Source organism: Euphorbia lathyris, chromosome 2 (genome assembly GCF_963576675.1).
Source record: "Euphorbia lathyris chromosome 2, ddEupLath1.1, whole genome shotgun sequence".
Lineage (NCBI taxonomy): Eukaryota > Viridiplantae > Streptophyta > Magnoliopsida > Malpighiales > Euphorbiaceae > Euphorbia > Euphorbia lathyris.
In genome coordinates this window covers 107,875,916-107,894,416 of record NC_088911.1, presented here as the reverse complement: position 1 = coordinate 107,894,416, position 18,501 = coordinate 107,875,916, and the positions used below count along the sequence as shown (strand labels likewise).

The 18,501-nt window shown below is 34.3% G+C and overlaps 1 non-coding gene across 1 annotated transcript; it reads right to left on the bottom strand.

Annotated features, from left to right (window-relative positions):
- Positions 1–13,257: 13,257 nt before the first annotated feature.
- Positions 13,258–13,364, bottom strand: LOC136221214 (small nucleolar RNA R71). The gene has a single exon (XR_010684994.1). It is a non-coding gene; the product is annotated as a small nucleolar RNA R71 (small nucleolar RNA).
- Positions 13,365–18,501: the final 5,137 nt, after the last annotated feature.

Genomic DNA, 18,501 nt, shown 5'->3' with positions numbered 1-18,501 from the left:
AGTATTGTGAATAAATGTATAATGTGAAAGATGAAATTTCAGATAATCTAACTAATTATTTTTTTTTTCGAATTGGCCCAAAAGAAATCCATTTGGAAGTAAAACAAATAAGAACATTCTCATCCAGAGAACAAATCTTAATTGAAATAAGAGACCTACTTATATTAATAAAAGGAAGGTCGTTGAATGACCAATTATAAATAAGAAATTCAATAAGAGTTGGTAATCATGTTTAAAATTAATACAACTGATGATTATAACAATAGGAATTCAATGAATTCAAAATTGAGTATATATTAAAATAACAAATCAAATTTTATTCCTATGAAAATAGTTTTTTTCTTTTTTGGTTAAAAATAATTTATTTAAATTTTTGACTAAATTCAACAGAAATAGCAAGTAACTGGCTCAAAAGAACGAAAGAAAAAAAAATCTATTCATAAATATTTATTTTGTACCCAGAAAAAGAACAATTAGAACATAAACACCTTAAAGTGTGTAGAATAAAATGTTCATGTTTCGTTTGAAATTTGATAAACTAGGTGTATTATGAAGTGGCATAGATAGAACCTGAAACTTGAATTTCGTCTCAAATTAAAGGAGAAAAAAATATATATATATATGGACAGATCTTATTATGGCATATTTTGTAATCACTTGCTAAAATGGATTGTACTGGGCAAACAATGCTCTTTCGCATATGAATGGACTAAACAAAAAAAATATTATATATGCGCCTATAGGATATCACAGCCACAAACTTAACCAATGTGAAAAAAAAAATATCTTGAAACCAAAAACAATGGCAATAATAGCAACATCATATGTTAAATTAGAAAATCATATCAGTTGAACATGTAAATTTTAATCACATATCTTTCACAATACTTAATTATTTAATCAATGTAAAAGAAAAAAAAGTATAGCATTCACATTTAATTACAAGAAAAATGATAGATAGCGTAATCTAACAAGTTTATGTTGAGATCACACCTGATTCTTTTACTCGGAAAAATTCAGTCAAACATTAGCAAAGGTAAAAAGAATTAAAAGACTCAAAGTTCAAATAATGAGGATAAATTACATACTAACTGGTTTAAAAATTTACAAGTTTCACATGTTTTAAAAAAAATTCTTGAAATGTCAAATTCATATAAATTTAAACAACTTTATAATGGAAAATCACACTTATGGGAATTATCCTTATTTAAAAAAAAAAAAAAAACAAATCAGCTTCTCCATATCTCATGTCCAAGTGTGAAGATGAACCAAACCAACACCACCCAATTCAATCATTCCTACTGCCATCCTTCACATAGTAACCTTATTTAAAAGAACCCTCCATCTTAACATGAGGGTCACAACCAAAAACCATGTCAGAAACTAATCTTGCGTTTTCTGGTTTTTTTTTTTAATTTTACAGAGAATTCATAAATAGAATAATTTAATGTTAGATAACTGTTAATTTGATAAAATTAAAAATATTTGAATATAATCTGATAAGTACCTATGATAATATATAAAAAAAAAAGTGAATAGTTAATTGTAAAATAAAATCTAAAACTGACTTAATGTGTAACTTCCTCAAATAATGACCGTGTTCCCAAATCATATTTGACCTCTTGACCTGTTGAGTAAATTTTAAAACTTGTAACCAAGCATTTTAAAATTAAGATATGAGTTTCAATGCTTTAGATAATTTCATTAGACGCTCGGCTAGTATGTATCCTATATTCTGACACTGTGTCCCTAGGAACGTAGACCCGCTCTGATACCATTAAATGTAACACCCCTTTTTATAAAACCGTCACTTTCTTGAACAGTAATAAATTTCATTTAATATACTAACAAAACTCAAAAGCGTAGCAACATTTCATTTACAAATGCATTCCAATAGGTTCAAATAAATGAACCCCAAACGTTTAAAATTTACCAAAAGTACAGACAAGCTAGACTATTAGTAATATGAACCTAATAATGACGAATCTACACACTGGCCGATCCAAACGAGCATCGCTAAACATTTCATGACATTAACCTGACAAGAAAACTGATGGAGAGGGGGTGAGCTTGGGAGGCCCAGTAAGATAGCCAATTAAATACATAGCACAACCACACACGCATACAATTCAGTTTACATGCATTTAATATTTATTAGTTGTCAAGCAGAACATCCAATACTCAATGAATTACTATTAATTTATTCAAGGGCCCTGCTTACTCTAGTCTAGTAATACCCAATGGTTGCTTGGCCAATAAAATCATATCCTGGGATACCCTGTCGTAACAAATACCCGGTATCCCGTCTTCTAGGTACCCTATCGTAACAAATACCCGGTACCTTAACACTCTGTCGTAACAAATACCCGGTGTTTATATTTCACGTGATCACAATATTCCTTTTTCTCATTTCAATTGCAACCATTGAATATACTATCCTAGTTTAAGCTTTTATTCTCATATCTCTGACATTTCTAGAATCAAAATTACACATCTCATATATATATTTTACTCAATTCTCATATCATTATCATCATCATCCTTCTCAAATTTATTTATACCAACATGACTATTGTCAATGTACGAGATACACATGTTAAACACGGAGATCAAACCAACAGACAGTTTATCTCAACAAATCAACACGACGGCAAACATACAATTAACATACCCTATATTTAATTAACTACTCACATTCATTACAAGTATAACAGTCAATTAAAATAGACATATAAACAATCAAACAAAGAACTATGTATATAATTAACTACTTACCTCTACTCCGAGAAAGAACGCTAAATTACTATGCGACGACGGCCTATCTCCAAATTGATACATGTATACTATCTAAGAGAATAAATTTTCTTTTTCCAGAATATCAATGAGTTTTGCGGCTCTCCCCCTCCAAAATAAGCTTTCATGATATATATATATATATATATGTAGGGAGAAGTTTACCCTAATTAAATTAATTAAAGTGAAACTATTTTTAATATATATATATTTTGAACAAATTAGTTTACAATGTAAACACCTCTACCTTGCCATTCTCGGACTCTAGAATTAATAATATTTTCATTTTATTTTTAATTTTCTTTTTTATAATAGTATTGGTAAGATTTTAATATTAATTTATTACTCTAACTACAAATCTATCACAATAAATTAATATAGAGAAAAAATATATTTTTCAAATATAATTATATAACATTAACATTTGATTTTATTAAATTAAATAAATCTTAATAATTAATTATTTTAGAATCCTAATTTATATGTATGCTTATAATGAATTTTTTTTCGGGGCGTTACAGTTTGTATAGATTATAGAAATCTAAATAAAGCAACTAGGAAAGATCATTTTCCTCTTCCTTTCATTGATCAAATGATCGAAAGGATAGCTGGTCATGCTTTCTACTGTTTTCTAGATGGTTACTCCGGATTCTTTCAAATATACATTTACCCGGATGACCAAGATAAAACAACCTTCACATATCCTTACGGAACATTTGCATATAGGAGAATGCCCTTTGGTCTATGTAACGCACCTGCAACATTTCAACGTTGTATGACTGCGATTTTTAATGATTTCATTGAAGATATCATGGAAGTTTTTATGGACGATTTTTCAGTTTATGGAGATTCTTTTGATTCGTGCCTAGAAAACTTGGATAAAGTTTTGTCTAGGTGTGAAGAAACAAATTTAGTATTAAACTGGGAAAAATGGCATTTCATGGTTGACGAATGAATTGTTTTAGGTCACAAAATATCTGAAAAAGGATTAGAAGTAGATAGAGCAAAAACCTCAGTAATAGAGAAATTACCCCCTCCAACTACTATTAAGGGAGTAAGATCATTTTTAGGACATGCCGTTTTTTACAGAAGATTTATTAAGAATTTTTCTGTAATTTCCAAACCACTCACTAATCTACTCATGAAAGATTCTACCTTTGATTTTAATGAAGATTGCGTTAAAGCTTTCGAAACATTAAAAACAGCTTTAGTCAGTGCACCTATTATTGCTAAACCCGATTGGGATTTACCATTTGAAATTATGTGTGATGCAAGTGACTTAGCTGTCGGATGTGTTTTAGGACAAAGGAAGGATAAGAAACTTCATGTCATTTATTATGCCAGTCACACACTTTCCGGTGCACAATTAAACTACACCACAACTGAGAAAGAAATGTTAGTTGTAGTTTTTACGTGTGATAAGTTTAGGTCATACTTGTTAGGTTCGAAAGTTATTATTTACACTGATCATGCAGCATTAAGATATTTATTTGCTAAAAAGGATGCAAAACCACGTCTAATTAGATGGGTTTTATTGTTGCAAGAATTTGATATAGAAATAAAAGACAAAAAGGGAGTAGAAAACCTTGTCGCCGATCATCTATCGAGACTTGAAGATGAGAATGGTCCCATAGGTGAAACTAAAGGTATACGAGATGATTTCCCTGATGAACATCTCTATCAAATGAAAAGCGTCATGTCACCATGGTATGCAGATATTGCTAATTATCTTGCAGCCAATATTGTTCTGGAAGGATTAAATTTCCAACAAAAGAAGAAATTTTTCTTCGACATTAAACAGTACTTTTGGGAAGATCCTTTTTTGTTCAAGACCTGTGGTGACGGGATAATTAGGAGATGCGTTGGTGAAAATGAATATGAATCCATAATGTCGGAATGTCATTCTAGCTCTTATGGAGGACATAATGGAGCTAACAAGACAGCAGCTAGAATATTTGAATGTGGTTTCTTTTGGCCTACGATGTTTAAAGACGTCTGTTCATTTATTACTCATTGTGATAAGTGCCAAAGAACAGGAAATCTAGGAAGAAAAGATGAGATGCCCCTCACAACCATATTAGAAGTTGAAGTCTTCGATATGTAGGGAATAGATTTCATGGGACCTTTTCCCCCTTCTTTTGGTAAAACTTACATATTAGTTGCCGTTGATTATGTTTCAAAGTGGGTTGAAGCAATTGCAACCCCGACGAGCGATTCTAAAGTTGTCATTAATTTTCTTGACGATATATTTTGTAGATTTGGTTGTCCAAGAGTCATCGTAAGTGATGGTGGTACTCATTTTATAAACCAAAGTTTTGAAACACTTATGAAAAAATACGGAGTACGCCACCGTGTATCAACGCCATACCATACTCAGTCAAATGGTCAGGTGGAGATATCAAATAGAGAACTCAAATGGATTCTAGAGAAAACAGTTTCATCCTCAAGAAAAGATTGGTCTTGTAAACTAAATAATGCGTTATGGGCATACCGTACTACATTTAAAACACCAATAGGAATGACTCCATACCGTTTAGTGTATGGGAAGGCATGTCATTTGCCAGTCGAATTAGAATATAAAGCCTATTGGGCTATCAGGGAACTTAACTTTGATTTACGACAAGCAGGTAAGAAACGTTTGCTCGACTTAAATGAGTTAGATGAGTTACGCCATCTATCTTATGAAAATGCAAAGATTTATAAAGAAAAAGTGAAAAAATGGCACGATGCCAAAATTAAAGTCAAATACTTTAATGTTGGGGATAAAGTGCTGTTATTTAATTCATGACTTCGTTTATTTCCAGGAAAACTTAAGTCCAGATGGATAGGACCATATTTAGTCGTCAAAACATTCGATTATGGTTCTTTAGAACTGGAAGGTCCTAACGGAATTCGTTTCAAAGTTAATGGTAATCGATGTAAAATCTATTACGAAAATATTTCACAAATAGAAATTCCGTTCATAACAAGATTTTCTGACGTATAAATCACTCAGTTTCTCGATCATAGTTTATTTTGTTTTATTTCTTTTTATATTTTTGTTCATTTTATTTTATTTTATTTTTCAAATGCCAATTTTTGTGATTAGATAACTTTATGTTATGATTTATATGCATAAAATATGTTTATTTCATGATTTTAGATTTAATTTAAGGAAATTAGAATGAAATTGAAGTTTCAGGCAATTCTCTGCCGAGAATTCTATTTTTCAGACTTGTCCAAATAGGTTAGATTTTCTCTGAACTTACCGAGAATCATAAATTCTCTACCGTGAATCAGGACATAGCTTACGACGCCTGATTTCCGCAAGGAAATTAGCGGGTCGCGACCGCGAATTCAGAATTCTCGGTCGCGACACGCGTAATTCCTGCACCTTTAAAGTCTGAAACATCCTAACCCTTTCGACAAACCTCTTGACAACTGAAACCTTAAGTTTCTTCGTTCCCGAAAGGTGTCATTTTATACCTTTTCATGATTAAAACAACACCTCCTTTCATCTAAAACCCTTATAAATTAGTCCTAGAGGATTCAAGTTCTGTTACAATTCTTTTCATCTTTATCAGACCTCTGATTTCTTCAAAACACCATTTTTTATTTAGTAACAGAAACGTTGTTTCCTTCACACCAACACCATGCCTACCAAATACAAACCTTCAAGGCACAATGCTGCCTCAAGCAATAAACGCCTAGACTTATCCAAGCGATATGGGGCGCCTTTTCCTATCTTCAATCACGATGAAGGTAGGCGTTATTGGAATCTCCGTTACAAATTCTTCACCGGAATGTTGTATATGGATGAATTTCTTAACAGCCAATTAGGCATTACTGATGACATGAGCCGCTATATGGAATGCCTAGGGTGGACAAAATTCGCCCAAATGCGATTTCCAATAATAGGCGACTGGATACTCGAATTCTTCTGTACCGTGCGTTTCACTAATAAACGACGAGTACGTCTCAGTTTTCGTCGAGAAGGCGAAATCTTTACTTTCGGCTATCCCGAGTTGCATGCTTGGTTTGGTTTTCCCCCGAGGGATACAATCAAACGTCATCCTGGATGAGACATGACATCCTCGGACATTTGGAGAATGCTCACTGGTTTCTGGCGATTCAATTCAAAACTCGCCTATAATCACTCTTTTCGCTCCAACTCCATGCTGTATTTGCACAAATTCCTGTGTCACAGTTTATTCGGGCGCACATTCAGTAGTGTGGTCCGTGACACAGATCTTTATGTCCTTGGAGATATATTCCAGGGAAATGCAGTAGATTCTTCAAAGATTCTGATGGAGGGTCTTGTCGCCGCTTCTCGATCCAAGGATAAGAAGATTGGGTTCGACAATATAATCTGTGGAATAATTCTTGGTACAAAGGGTACCATTGATGTTCCCTGGAGTGATGATGAATTCTTCCCGACAATTGACTATGAATTTCTCGAGCACGAAGGACTTGTAAAACGTGTCTTCCGAGCAGGGCCTCACTTTCTGTCTGCACCGGAACATGAAACTTTCGTGCAGTTTCAAATTGATCGTATTAAGGCCAGAAATATCCCGCTTGATAGGGATGAGTATATAGAATAGTTTAGGTTTATAGTTATTTTTCTTTTTGTAAATATTTGTGTGTTTTTGTATTATTTGGTTTCATTCTTTGTTTCTATAATTTTATTTTATTCAATAAAGTTCTATTTCATTTTAGTTCATTTATTAATTTTACAAAGGTTAGATTATGTTTTCCATTTCCTATATAATCATGGTTAAATCTATATAAAATCTATAATATTGAACAATCATGTTTTCTTAATTAAAACATATATCCACACTAAATTCAATTTTCACAAACTTCATTTAGTTTAAAACATTAATTCATTCAATTGATTAAATTCATATTATTAATATATATTTATATGCACTTATTATGCACTTAATATGATTCTCTTAACTTATATGCATCAATGACAATTTAAGTTTCATTAATTATTCATAAACCAATTTATTACACTTTAATTCAATTTATTAAGGGTAAACCTTTGGTTTTCCTTGCAATTAATGTCATTTATTTTAGTTTTTAAGTGCAGGGACACTTTATATTAAGTTCAGGAACCAAATCATCAACAAAATTGCACAAACCATGTCAATAGGCACCCAAATAGGCCATTTTGACCAATTCTCTACCGAGAATTAATAATTCTCGGTATGAGCAGCAACAATGGACGAATTTCAGGGGCAAAATTCCCTGAAAATCGCGTGCCGCGGCCGCGGCTTTGCTATTCGCGGTCGCGACACGCGTGATATATGCCCTTTTTTATTCCGATTTTGCCAATATTTTTGCCTATTCCTATTCTTATTCTACCTCTACATTCACCTAATCACCCTATATAACCCTACCTCTTACACAAACCTCACATCACCTCTATTTTTACCCAATCCCTTACTCCAAACTCTTCCCCAAAAACCTACTTTTACTCTTCCCAATTTATTCACTCCAATTTCTATCCTCTTTTCTATTTCAATCACTTCCAATTCAAACCCCCAAACTCATCTTCAAGCTTTACTCTTTCTCTCAATTCCTTTTTCTTCTTCTTCTTCTTCTTCTCAAACCCTAAAACACACTAAACACCATTACCATGGTTAGGACTAAGCGTGTTGGTAACAAGCCCGCTGTTACGGAAGCTAATCGCCTTCGGGTTCAATGTGGCGCTTATTTCGACATCGCTTCGGAGGAGGAAGCCGTTCGTTTCAAACCTTTTTCATAAGCCGACCGCCAATTTGTGGATATGCACTTCTTAGACTTCCATTCGGTACGAACATTGAATTTCTGTACTCGAATTGATGCTTTTATTGAGGCATTAGGTTGGCAAGAATTCGTTAATATGCGTTTTCCACGTATTAATGAATATGTGGTGGAATTTTTGGTCACTTTGACCATGAACAAGAAGAAAACCTCAATCTCTTTTAGGAATAATGGTATCACATACACCATTGATTATGAAGCAATGGGAAACATGTTTGGTTTCCCTACTTCTAATTTTTATGATAAGCCTAAAGATTTTGATAATGATGCTGTTTGGCAAACTCTTTCAGACCAAGACTATTTTAATTCCAAAAACACTTCAAGCAAGCTGATTAAGGACAATTGTGTGTTCTTCTTTCACAAATTTTTGAGTTTCTCCTTGTTTGGTCGTGTGGAGAGTTCAAAGGTTCAGGTTCGGGATTTATATGTTTTGGATAGCTTGTTTAAAAGTTTGAGGATTGATAGCATTGGCATGATGTTCGATAATTTGTTCCGTGCTTCGAGGGCTACTACCATTCAAATCCCTCTTTGTAATTTTATCACCGCTATTGTGTTGGGAGCTCGGGGTGAATTGGCTGATTTTGACATGTCCACCTACCGTGGGTATGTTCCAGTTTGGACATCTCGGCTCTTGAGCGGGCTCATTTATTGCTACCACAAGGTCCCCCCGTCTTTATTTCGTATGCCTCCCGTATTGCCCACCTTCGTGGCACTATGGGTGGTGGCGCTTCAAGTTCTCAATTTGCAGGTACCGAAGGCGGCGGAGAGGCGGTAGGAGAGGAAGATGAACCCCGGGCTCAACCACAACCCCAAGCACCTCAAGCGGATGATCCGGTGGATTTGCGGAGGATTTTGGACCAAATCAATTCCAACAATCGTCAAATGAACTTAAGAATTGATGATTTGGTAGAAAATAACATGGTGATGAATGACAACCTCAACCTTTTGAGGCGTGAGCATAGATCGACTCGGCATCGGATGCTTTCCTTTTTCCGACGCCGAAATGTGGAGACTTCACCTACACCTCCGAATTCCCCGCCTCGAGCATAGGTTGTTTCATTTCCTTTTATTTTTATCTTGTTATATTTGGTACAATTTTAATTTTCATATGTTTGGTACATTTTCTCTTTTTAATTTTATGTTGAATGTTTAATTTCCTACACTTTCAATCTTTGTTTCGTATGCCTTATTTCGTATTTATTTTTTATGTTTTCTCCATTATTTTTGCACCAATGAGGACATGGTCCAATTTAAGTGTGGGAGGAGATATACATATATCAATTTCTATACGTATATGAATAAATGCTACGAAAATATTATTTTGCTAAACGAATAAATGCAACACATTTTATTTTTCAACACTAATATATTGCAACACATTTTTTTCATATGTTCATAAATTAACCATAAGTTAATATGATTATTTTTAGGTTATCATTATTGTTAGGGTAGTCCGAGAATTTGGTCCACCCTAGGCGTTTATTGTTAGAAATAATATTTCTATACGGGTAATATTTTTCAAAAATTTTCACAAATCTCCGATACGATTTTAAGTAAAATTGTCTCGAGTGAATGTATTTTAGTTTCAAAAATTCTTTATTTCAATCTCTATTTTATATCATGCAATTCATGATTCAATAAATCTTATTTTAAGTTTTCAATTAGGTTTATAGGCATTAAATTGAACTAACAATTTTTAGCTCGGGTTGATTTCGTCTTACATTAACACCAATTGAAGTTTTTAAGAAAACTTTAGCCATAATACATGTTGAATTTTAAGTCAATAAAGGATGAATGTGCTATCTTTCTTTTTCCCAATTTACAATTCAATTTTATAATTCATATTAATTAGTCAATTAGTTGAATTCTTAACTTTTGGCCACGATTGAGACCAACCTTATCACAATCGAGGTATGAAAGGGAAGAATAATTAAGTACCGTTTACTTTTGGCCACGATTGCACCAACCTTATCACAATCGAGGTATGGAAGGAACGTTTAAAGCAAAAAATTATAAGCGTGTATAAGTTTAAAGTAACGATTGCGTCCACCCATGGCATAGTCGGTACCTCTTAAGCAAACACAAAGCAATAAAATACGTATAAAGTTACGATCAAGACCACCCTTATCTCGGGCGTAACTAAGCAAATAATTAACCCAAGTACTTATTTAAAATAATATATCTCATATATTAGTTTAGGTTTGGGAAAGAAATTTTGTGCTTTGAAATGCCTTGAGACGAAAGACTCAATAACATGCGTGCTTATATCGTCCCGAATGCTTCAATTCAAAATTTGAAATACAAGACGAATGATATATCGTATTTATACTAAGTTAGTTTGATATTTTGCGTATAAATTTGCCATGAGAAGTAAGTCTTTTCGGCTTAACTAATTTAAAAGGTAATACAGAGATATATGTTTTATTTTCATAAAAAGATTAGTTAGAGAATAAATTTAGTGAAATTTTGCTCGGGACTAGCAAAAGATTAAGTGTGGAGATTTGTTAAGCCCAAAATATACCTAAAATATCATCAATAATTACATCAATATTGCTACGAATTTATGCTATTTATAACTGTTTAGGAAGCTTTTACTCTCGAATATGTTTCTTTCTTGTAAGGTACATAAATATTTGGTAAAATCCAAATGGAACGAAAAGAGCTCGAAAACAGAAGAAAAACCCTACAAAAGGAGTCGAAGACGACAGAAATTAATAACGCCAAATCGAGGACGCGAACGAAAGCAGAAGAACTGAAAAACGTTCCGTGCCGCGACCGCAGCCCCCAAACTCACGGTCGCGGCACGCGTTCCCCAGCTTTTCCTTCCTTCATTTGAAGACCAATTGATGCTCCCCCATTCTCGGTAGAGAATTTATTATTCTCGGTACGAGCAGGAGTTTTTAGAAGCCTAGTTACACACTTTCGTTTTCGACGAAACGCGATCGTTCGGGTGGATAAAGACGTCCTTTCGCAACGGACACGATCCTTCACAACGGACACGACACTTCAATCAAGACTCTTCAACATCTATAAATAAAGAGTTGATGGAGAGTTGAAGATATGTAGAAAAAAGAGATTAGTATAGAATTTATGCAGAAATTCCGAGTCAAGTGATTCAGAAGTTAGATTTCGATTCTGTAAAAAGCAATATGCTGTACACACATTGTTTATTCAATAATAACAAGTTTAGTAGCGTTTAGACATTGTTCCAGTTTAGTTTTCGTTTTGGTAGTAGACCGACCCAGTCTCTATTACGAAGATTCAACGAGAAGATTGAGTAGAGGATCCGCCCCTGAGCCTGACAAACTCTAACGAAACCCAAGGAAAGGATTGACAACCCGTTCACTTACAAGTCGTCGAATGTTTCCATGCTCCATGCTCTCTGTAAACTTGTATCAATTTATATTTCATCTAATAAAGTCCGTTCTATTCGATAGATTTTTATGCAGCACTTATGGTAACCAATCCACTAAAGTGACTGCTGGTGTTTTCATTAAAACGTATTTAATCCAAAATCTTTACAAGGAAACTTTGTTGAACACTTAGGCAAATTATTATCTCGAAAGAGTTTTAATTTGATTAAGGGCAACTATCCCGAAAGGGTTTTGTCATGTTCAAAGCCAATTAATTAGAGGTTCCGTCATTTATTTCATCTTTATAATTCGTACAAAGTTTAAAGTTGTTTTCTTTGCTTAATGCAAACAAATACATCTGTTTACTTTTCTAAAAGTACTGAACGTTCCTATCTTGCAAATTCATTCTTAAATCAGAATATTTTCTAACATTTTCATACTCTATCTAATTCTCATTCTAGCAATTTCAAAACCAAAACCGATTAAACGATTTTTCCATATTATAAACCTCAAAGTAAATTTAACCGATTATAAATAAGTTTTGTTTAAAAAACGTTCCCTTTGGGATCGATATCTTTTATTACTACAAGCATATACCGTGCACTTGCGGAAATCGCTCAACAAGTTTTTGGCGCCGTTGCCGGGGAACGCCAAAATTTTTGACAAAATTTTAAATTTTTTGTGTTTTATTACGAATCTAGGTTTATTCATACTTATTCAAACTTTTATATTTTATTTATTTTCAATTACTAACATATTTATTTTTCAAATTCTGTTTTGTAGGTAGTTTCGGTTCGTGCGAAATTTCAAGTTCATGCGCAGTTCTCAAAGTTCAGGCACGTCACCAGATCCTATTGACCCAGAAATTGAAAGAACTCTTAAAAAGAACAAGAAAGAAAAGAAAAAGAAAAACAAAACCCTAATAAAAACTAAAATTACCGAGCCAGAAGTTATGGCCACACTTATGGATTACGCTAGGCCAGGAGTGGCCTGTGTAACAAACAGTATAGTTAGACCCCAAATTAATGCACATCATTTTGAAATTAAGCATGCGTTGCTTAATATGTTGCAAAATAATGTAACGTTTTACGGGTTACCTAACGAAAATCCTAATACCCATTTAACAAATTTCTTAGAAATTTGTGACACTTTTAAAATTACTGATGTAACTGCAGAAGCAATCAAACTTCGCCTTTTTCCTTTTCCTTTGAAGGATCGAGCCAAAGAATGGTTAACTTCTATGCCAGCCGCATCAATTGAGACTTGGGAGCAATTAGCCCAAGCATTTTTATCAAAACTTTTTCCTTTAGCAAAAACCGCAAGAGTCATTAAAGAGTTAACATCTTTTTCTCAAAATGATAATGAAACTCTTTATGAGGCTTGGGAACGTTTTAAAGAACTTCAATGTTTATGCCCATACCACCAATTGCCCGCTGAACTTTTAATGCAAACATTTTATAATGGATTAAATCCTATGACTAGAGGTTCATTGGACGCTATGTCTGGAGGGTTATTCATGAAGAAAACATCTGCCCAAGCAAGAGAACTTTTGGAGGAAATGGCAATCAACAGCAGTATGTGGCCCGCGGAACGTGGACACGTACCATTAGCAAAACCATCATCCTCAACTACTTCATCAGTTAAAGGTATAGTGAATCTTGATCCAGTAGCGATGTTGCAAGCCCAATTTTCTGCCTTATCGCACAAAATTGATAGGTTTATGGCACCGTGTGATTCTAATGGTAAGCCAATCCAAACGGATGTGGACTGCGAAGGTATGAGCGAAATTGAACAGGTAAACTTTGTCCAAGGGCAAAACACAAAATTGAATTTCCCAGTTGTCTCTGTGATTTAGGAGCAAACATTAACTTGATGCCATTATCTATTTTTAATAAGTTAGGCTTAGAAGAAGACATCAAACGTACCAATATGGTTTTGCAATTAGCGGATCAAACCACTAAAAGACCATACAGTATAATTGAGGATGTTTTAGTTAAAGTTGACAAATTTATTTTTCCTACCGATTTCGTTATTTTAGATTTTGCTTATGACGTAAATTGTCCGCTAATCTTTGGTAGACTGTTCATGAACACGGGACGTGCTCTAGTTGATGTGTCGGAAGGGAAAGTAGTTTTAAGAATAGGTGATGATAAGATTGAGTTTGATATGAATCAAGCGATGAAGTATCCTATGGAGGATTTCGCTTGTATGAAACTTGATTTAATTGAAGAATGTGTAAATGACATTATTCAAAAAGAAGAAATAATAGAACCCATAATGAGTGAGGAACTAGAAGATAAGGACCCAGAACCTTTGATTCGAGAAGATGGACCAGTTCCGCCTTCAATTATAGTTCCACCTAAATTAGAACTTAAAGAATTACCAAGTCATTTGAGGTACGCTTTCTTAGGCGAAGACGATTCTCTACCTATAATTATCTCTAACAAATTAACACAAGTCCAAGAAGAGAAATTGAAAGAAGTTGTTAGAAATAGGATAGGAAGTATGGGTTGGCAAATTTCAGACTTAAAAGGTATTAATCCGAGCATTGTAATGCACAGAATTCACTTAGAAGAAGATAAGCCACCTAAAGCGGATAGGCAAAGACGCCTAAATCCGAATATGAAAGAAGTAGTAAAAAATGAGATTACTAAACTTCTGGACAATGGAATCATCTACCCTATTTCGGATAGTGAATGGGTTAGTCCAATCCATTGTGTACCTAAAAAGGGAGGCATAACAGTTGTAAGGAATGAAGAAGGTGAATTAATACCTACGCGAACCACCACTGGTTGGAGGGTTTGTATAGATTATAGAAATCTAAATAAAGCAACTAGAAAAGATCATTTTCCTCTTCCTTTCATTGATCAAATGATCGAAAGGATAGCTGGTCATGCTTTTTACTGTTTTCTAGATGGTTACTCCGGATTCTTTCAAATATACATTTACTCGGATGACCAAGATAAAACAACCTTCACATGTCCTTACGGAACATTTGCATATAGGAGAATGCCCTTTGGTCTATGTAACGCACCTGCAACATTTCAACGTTGTATGACTGCGATTTTTAATGATTTCATTGAAGATATCATGGAAGTTTTTATGGACGATTTTTCAGTTTATGGAGATTCTTTTGATTCGTGCCTAGAAAACTTGGATAAAGTTTTGTCTAGGTGTGAAGAAACAAATTTAGTATTAAACTGGGAAAAATGGCATTTCATGGTTGACGAAGGAATTGTTTTAGGTCACAAAATATCTGAAAAAGGATTAGAAGTAGATAGAGCAAAAACCTCAGTAATAGAGAAATTACCCCCTCCAACTACTGTTAAGGGAGTAAGATCATTTTTAGGACATGCCGGTTTTTACAGAAGATTTATTAAGAATTTTTCTGTAATTTCCAAACCACTCACTAATCTACTCATGAAAGATTCTACCTTTGATTTTAATGAAGATTACGTTAAAGCTTTCGAAACATTAAAAACAGCTTTAGTCAGTGCACCTATTATTGCTAAACCCGATTGAGATTTACCATTTGAAATTATGTGTGATGCAAGTGACTTAGCTGTCGGATGTGTTTTAGGACAAAGGAAGGATAAGAAACTTCATGTCATTTATTATGTCAGTCACACACTTTCCGGTGCACAATTAAACTACACCACAACTGAGAAAGAAATGTTAGTTGTAGTTTTTGCGTGTGATAAGTTTAGGTCATACTTGTTAGGTTCGAAAGTTATTATTTACACTGATCATGCAGCATTAAGATATTTATTTGCTAAAAAGGATGCAAAGCCACGTCTAATTAGATGGGTTTTATTGTTACAAGAATTTGATATAGAAATAAAAGACAAAAAGGGAGTAGAAAACCTTGTCGCCGATCATCTATCGAGACTTGAAGATGAGAACGGTCCCATAGGTGAAACTAACGGTATACGAGATGATTTCCCTGATGAACATCTCTATCAAATGAAAAGCGTCATGTCACCATGGTAGCCGAAGCATTATTTTATAGTTTTCTAAGGTCATCCTCTGACCACTCAGTTTCGCTTTTAGCGACTTTCTCGTTATTTACCATTTTGAAAGGCACAAATGGGCCTTGAACTATTGCAAGCCATGCACTCATGTTTGTAGCTTGAATAAAGTTTTTCATCCTGTTTTTCCAAAATGTATAGTTTGATCCGAAAAACAAGGGAGGCCGACTAATTGATAATCCCTCAGGGAGTATCTGTGTTGTTTGATTTCCTGGAAGGAAACGAGTGCTGTTCTCAACCATTTATAGGGATCAGCTCAAGATAGTTATATCTTAGAGTAGTGAGCTACTGAGCTCTGATACCACTTGTTGGTCCCGTGTGATTAGTTCCAAGGGGGGGGGGGGGGGGTTAGGAACTAATGTAATTCTTTGAATCACTTTACTTAGTTTTGGTCAGCACAACCGAGTGAGGTGTAAGACAGCTTTAGTCAGAAGCTGACTAGAACTGTTTTACTTGAGAGTTGGGAATTGACACGATTGTGGTCAGCTTCCAACTCAGCACTCTGATTTACTCAGTGTCAGCTTCTACAATTTATATCCTGAGCAATTTAATCAATCAACACATACATATATAGTTTGAGAGAGAGTTAGAAATTACTCAGTAGACTTATCCTCGTTCGGCCTCTGCGCCTACGTCCAGTCTCCATAATCCCTCCGTTCTTTTTCAATCCAATACTGAGCTCTTTAAAGGTAGAGCAAAAACCGTTTACAAGGCAGTTGAATATGCAAGAGTACCTTCCTCTATTCGTCTACTCAACTCCTACTAAGTGCTATAACCGAACACCTAGATTTCTCTACAGCTGAGTACTAAAACCGAGTACTCAGCACCACTCTCTTAATTTTTACAATTGATACAAACTTTTTCTTTCTAGATGAAGAACACTTTAGATGATTACAAAATCAATCTAGCTTTTACACAGAGATATAAATTTGGTGTAAGATCTTTTTCTTGTTTGAATATACTTTGTATGTATGCTCTTTTTCTCTTTTGTATTTCGGCAAAGGATCTAAGAGATGGTCTTGTCCTTTTATAGTTGATTCTGAAGCTCTAATGATTTGAATCTGGAAGTATCCGTTGGATTCAAACGGATTTATTGCATCATTTCCTTGGTCAGCATTCAGAATTGCAGGCCAATCCTGTCGTCTGAATTTAGCAGGCGTCAGGCTTGTCTTCTTCCGCCAGGTTCGTCTTCTAGCGCTAGTTTCGTCTTTTAGCTAGAGGACAGTTGACCCATGCATCTCAAAATTGACTCTGTTCGTAATTCCAAAGCTTATGTATTGGCGCAGACTTTGTCGGATCTTGTCTTTTAGCAAACGGATCATCGGCGCTGACCTGATGAACACTCAGCTTTGACATAATAGACGTTGTCTTTGATCTTTGCTATTGACGACGCTGAGTTTCATTCTACTCAGCTTCCTTGGTCAGCTTCGTCTGCAAGCTTTGGTTCTGAAGAAGACTTTTCCTCTTTTATCCAGAGCTATGTTTTACTCAGCTCGTGCTATGTTCTCATGCTGACTTCGTTCTGTCTTACTTTTGATTCTTGTTCTTATACATTCTTATACTTATCATTGAACAAACACATTAGTACAATTAAATCAAAGCACTTAAATTTAATTGTCTTAATCATGGATTAACTTAAATAATTTTGTCAAATCAAAATCATGTGGAAATGTGTTTCAACAGCCTTATCGGAATTGACAACCCGAAAACCATACGTATTGACGACCCACGGAACTTACGGGTCCTATTTCCTGAACCTAAGAATTAGAGTCATCTTAAGAGGGAACCACGACCTAAGTACTTCACTGAGTTAGTCGATTTACATATAATCGTCTTTGCAAGAGTAAATTGTTACTCTTATATATTATGAAATATTGTTTATCACATGTTGTAACTTAACATCATCTATATCATCTCATAAGGATTTGAAACGCATAAAAACTGTCTCATGTATAGCTTAGGAGTAGTTTATAATTGTCACCAAACCAACCTAAAGTATTTACCGCATAGATAGCATGTATAACTGAGTAGTTTAATATTTGTGGGTAAAAAACTCGTGGATTCGATACCTGAACTTAACCAGATTTATTACTTGATAACGACGGGGTACACTTATCCCTTAGTTAATGTTGGAGTAGGAATCACCGTGAGTGCATCATTACCCATCGACTCATCAGACCTCAAAACCTAAGAAGTCGGAGAATTAAAGTTGCTTAAAATAGCATTTAATGCTTGAAAATTTCATTTTGAAGTTGTTATCTGCCAAATTTGACAAAGTCAACCTAAAATGGCTTACGATATCAACCACAAGATTTGTTTTGTAACAAAAAAATACCACAGGTACCGATTTGTAAAAATGTGAAATCACAGGATTTTATTTGAAATTAACCATACAAGATATTCTTAAGATATAATTAAGATTAGCGAAATACAATTTTAGATTCATTTCACAAAAGATTAAGGTTATCTTTGTGAGATCTCAAAGGAGCTTATGTTCAGCTAGAATTTACATTCCTTGTTTGAAAATGTGTCTAAGT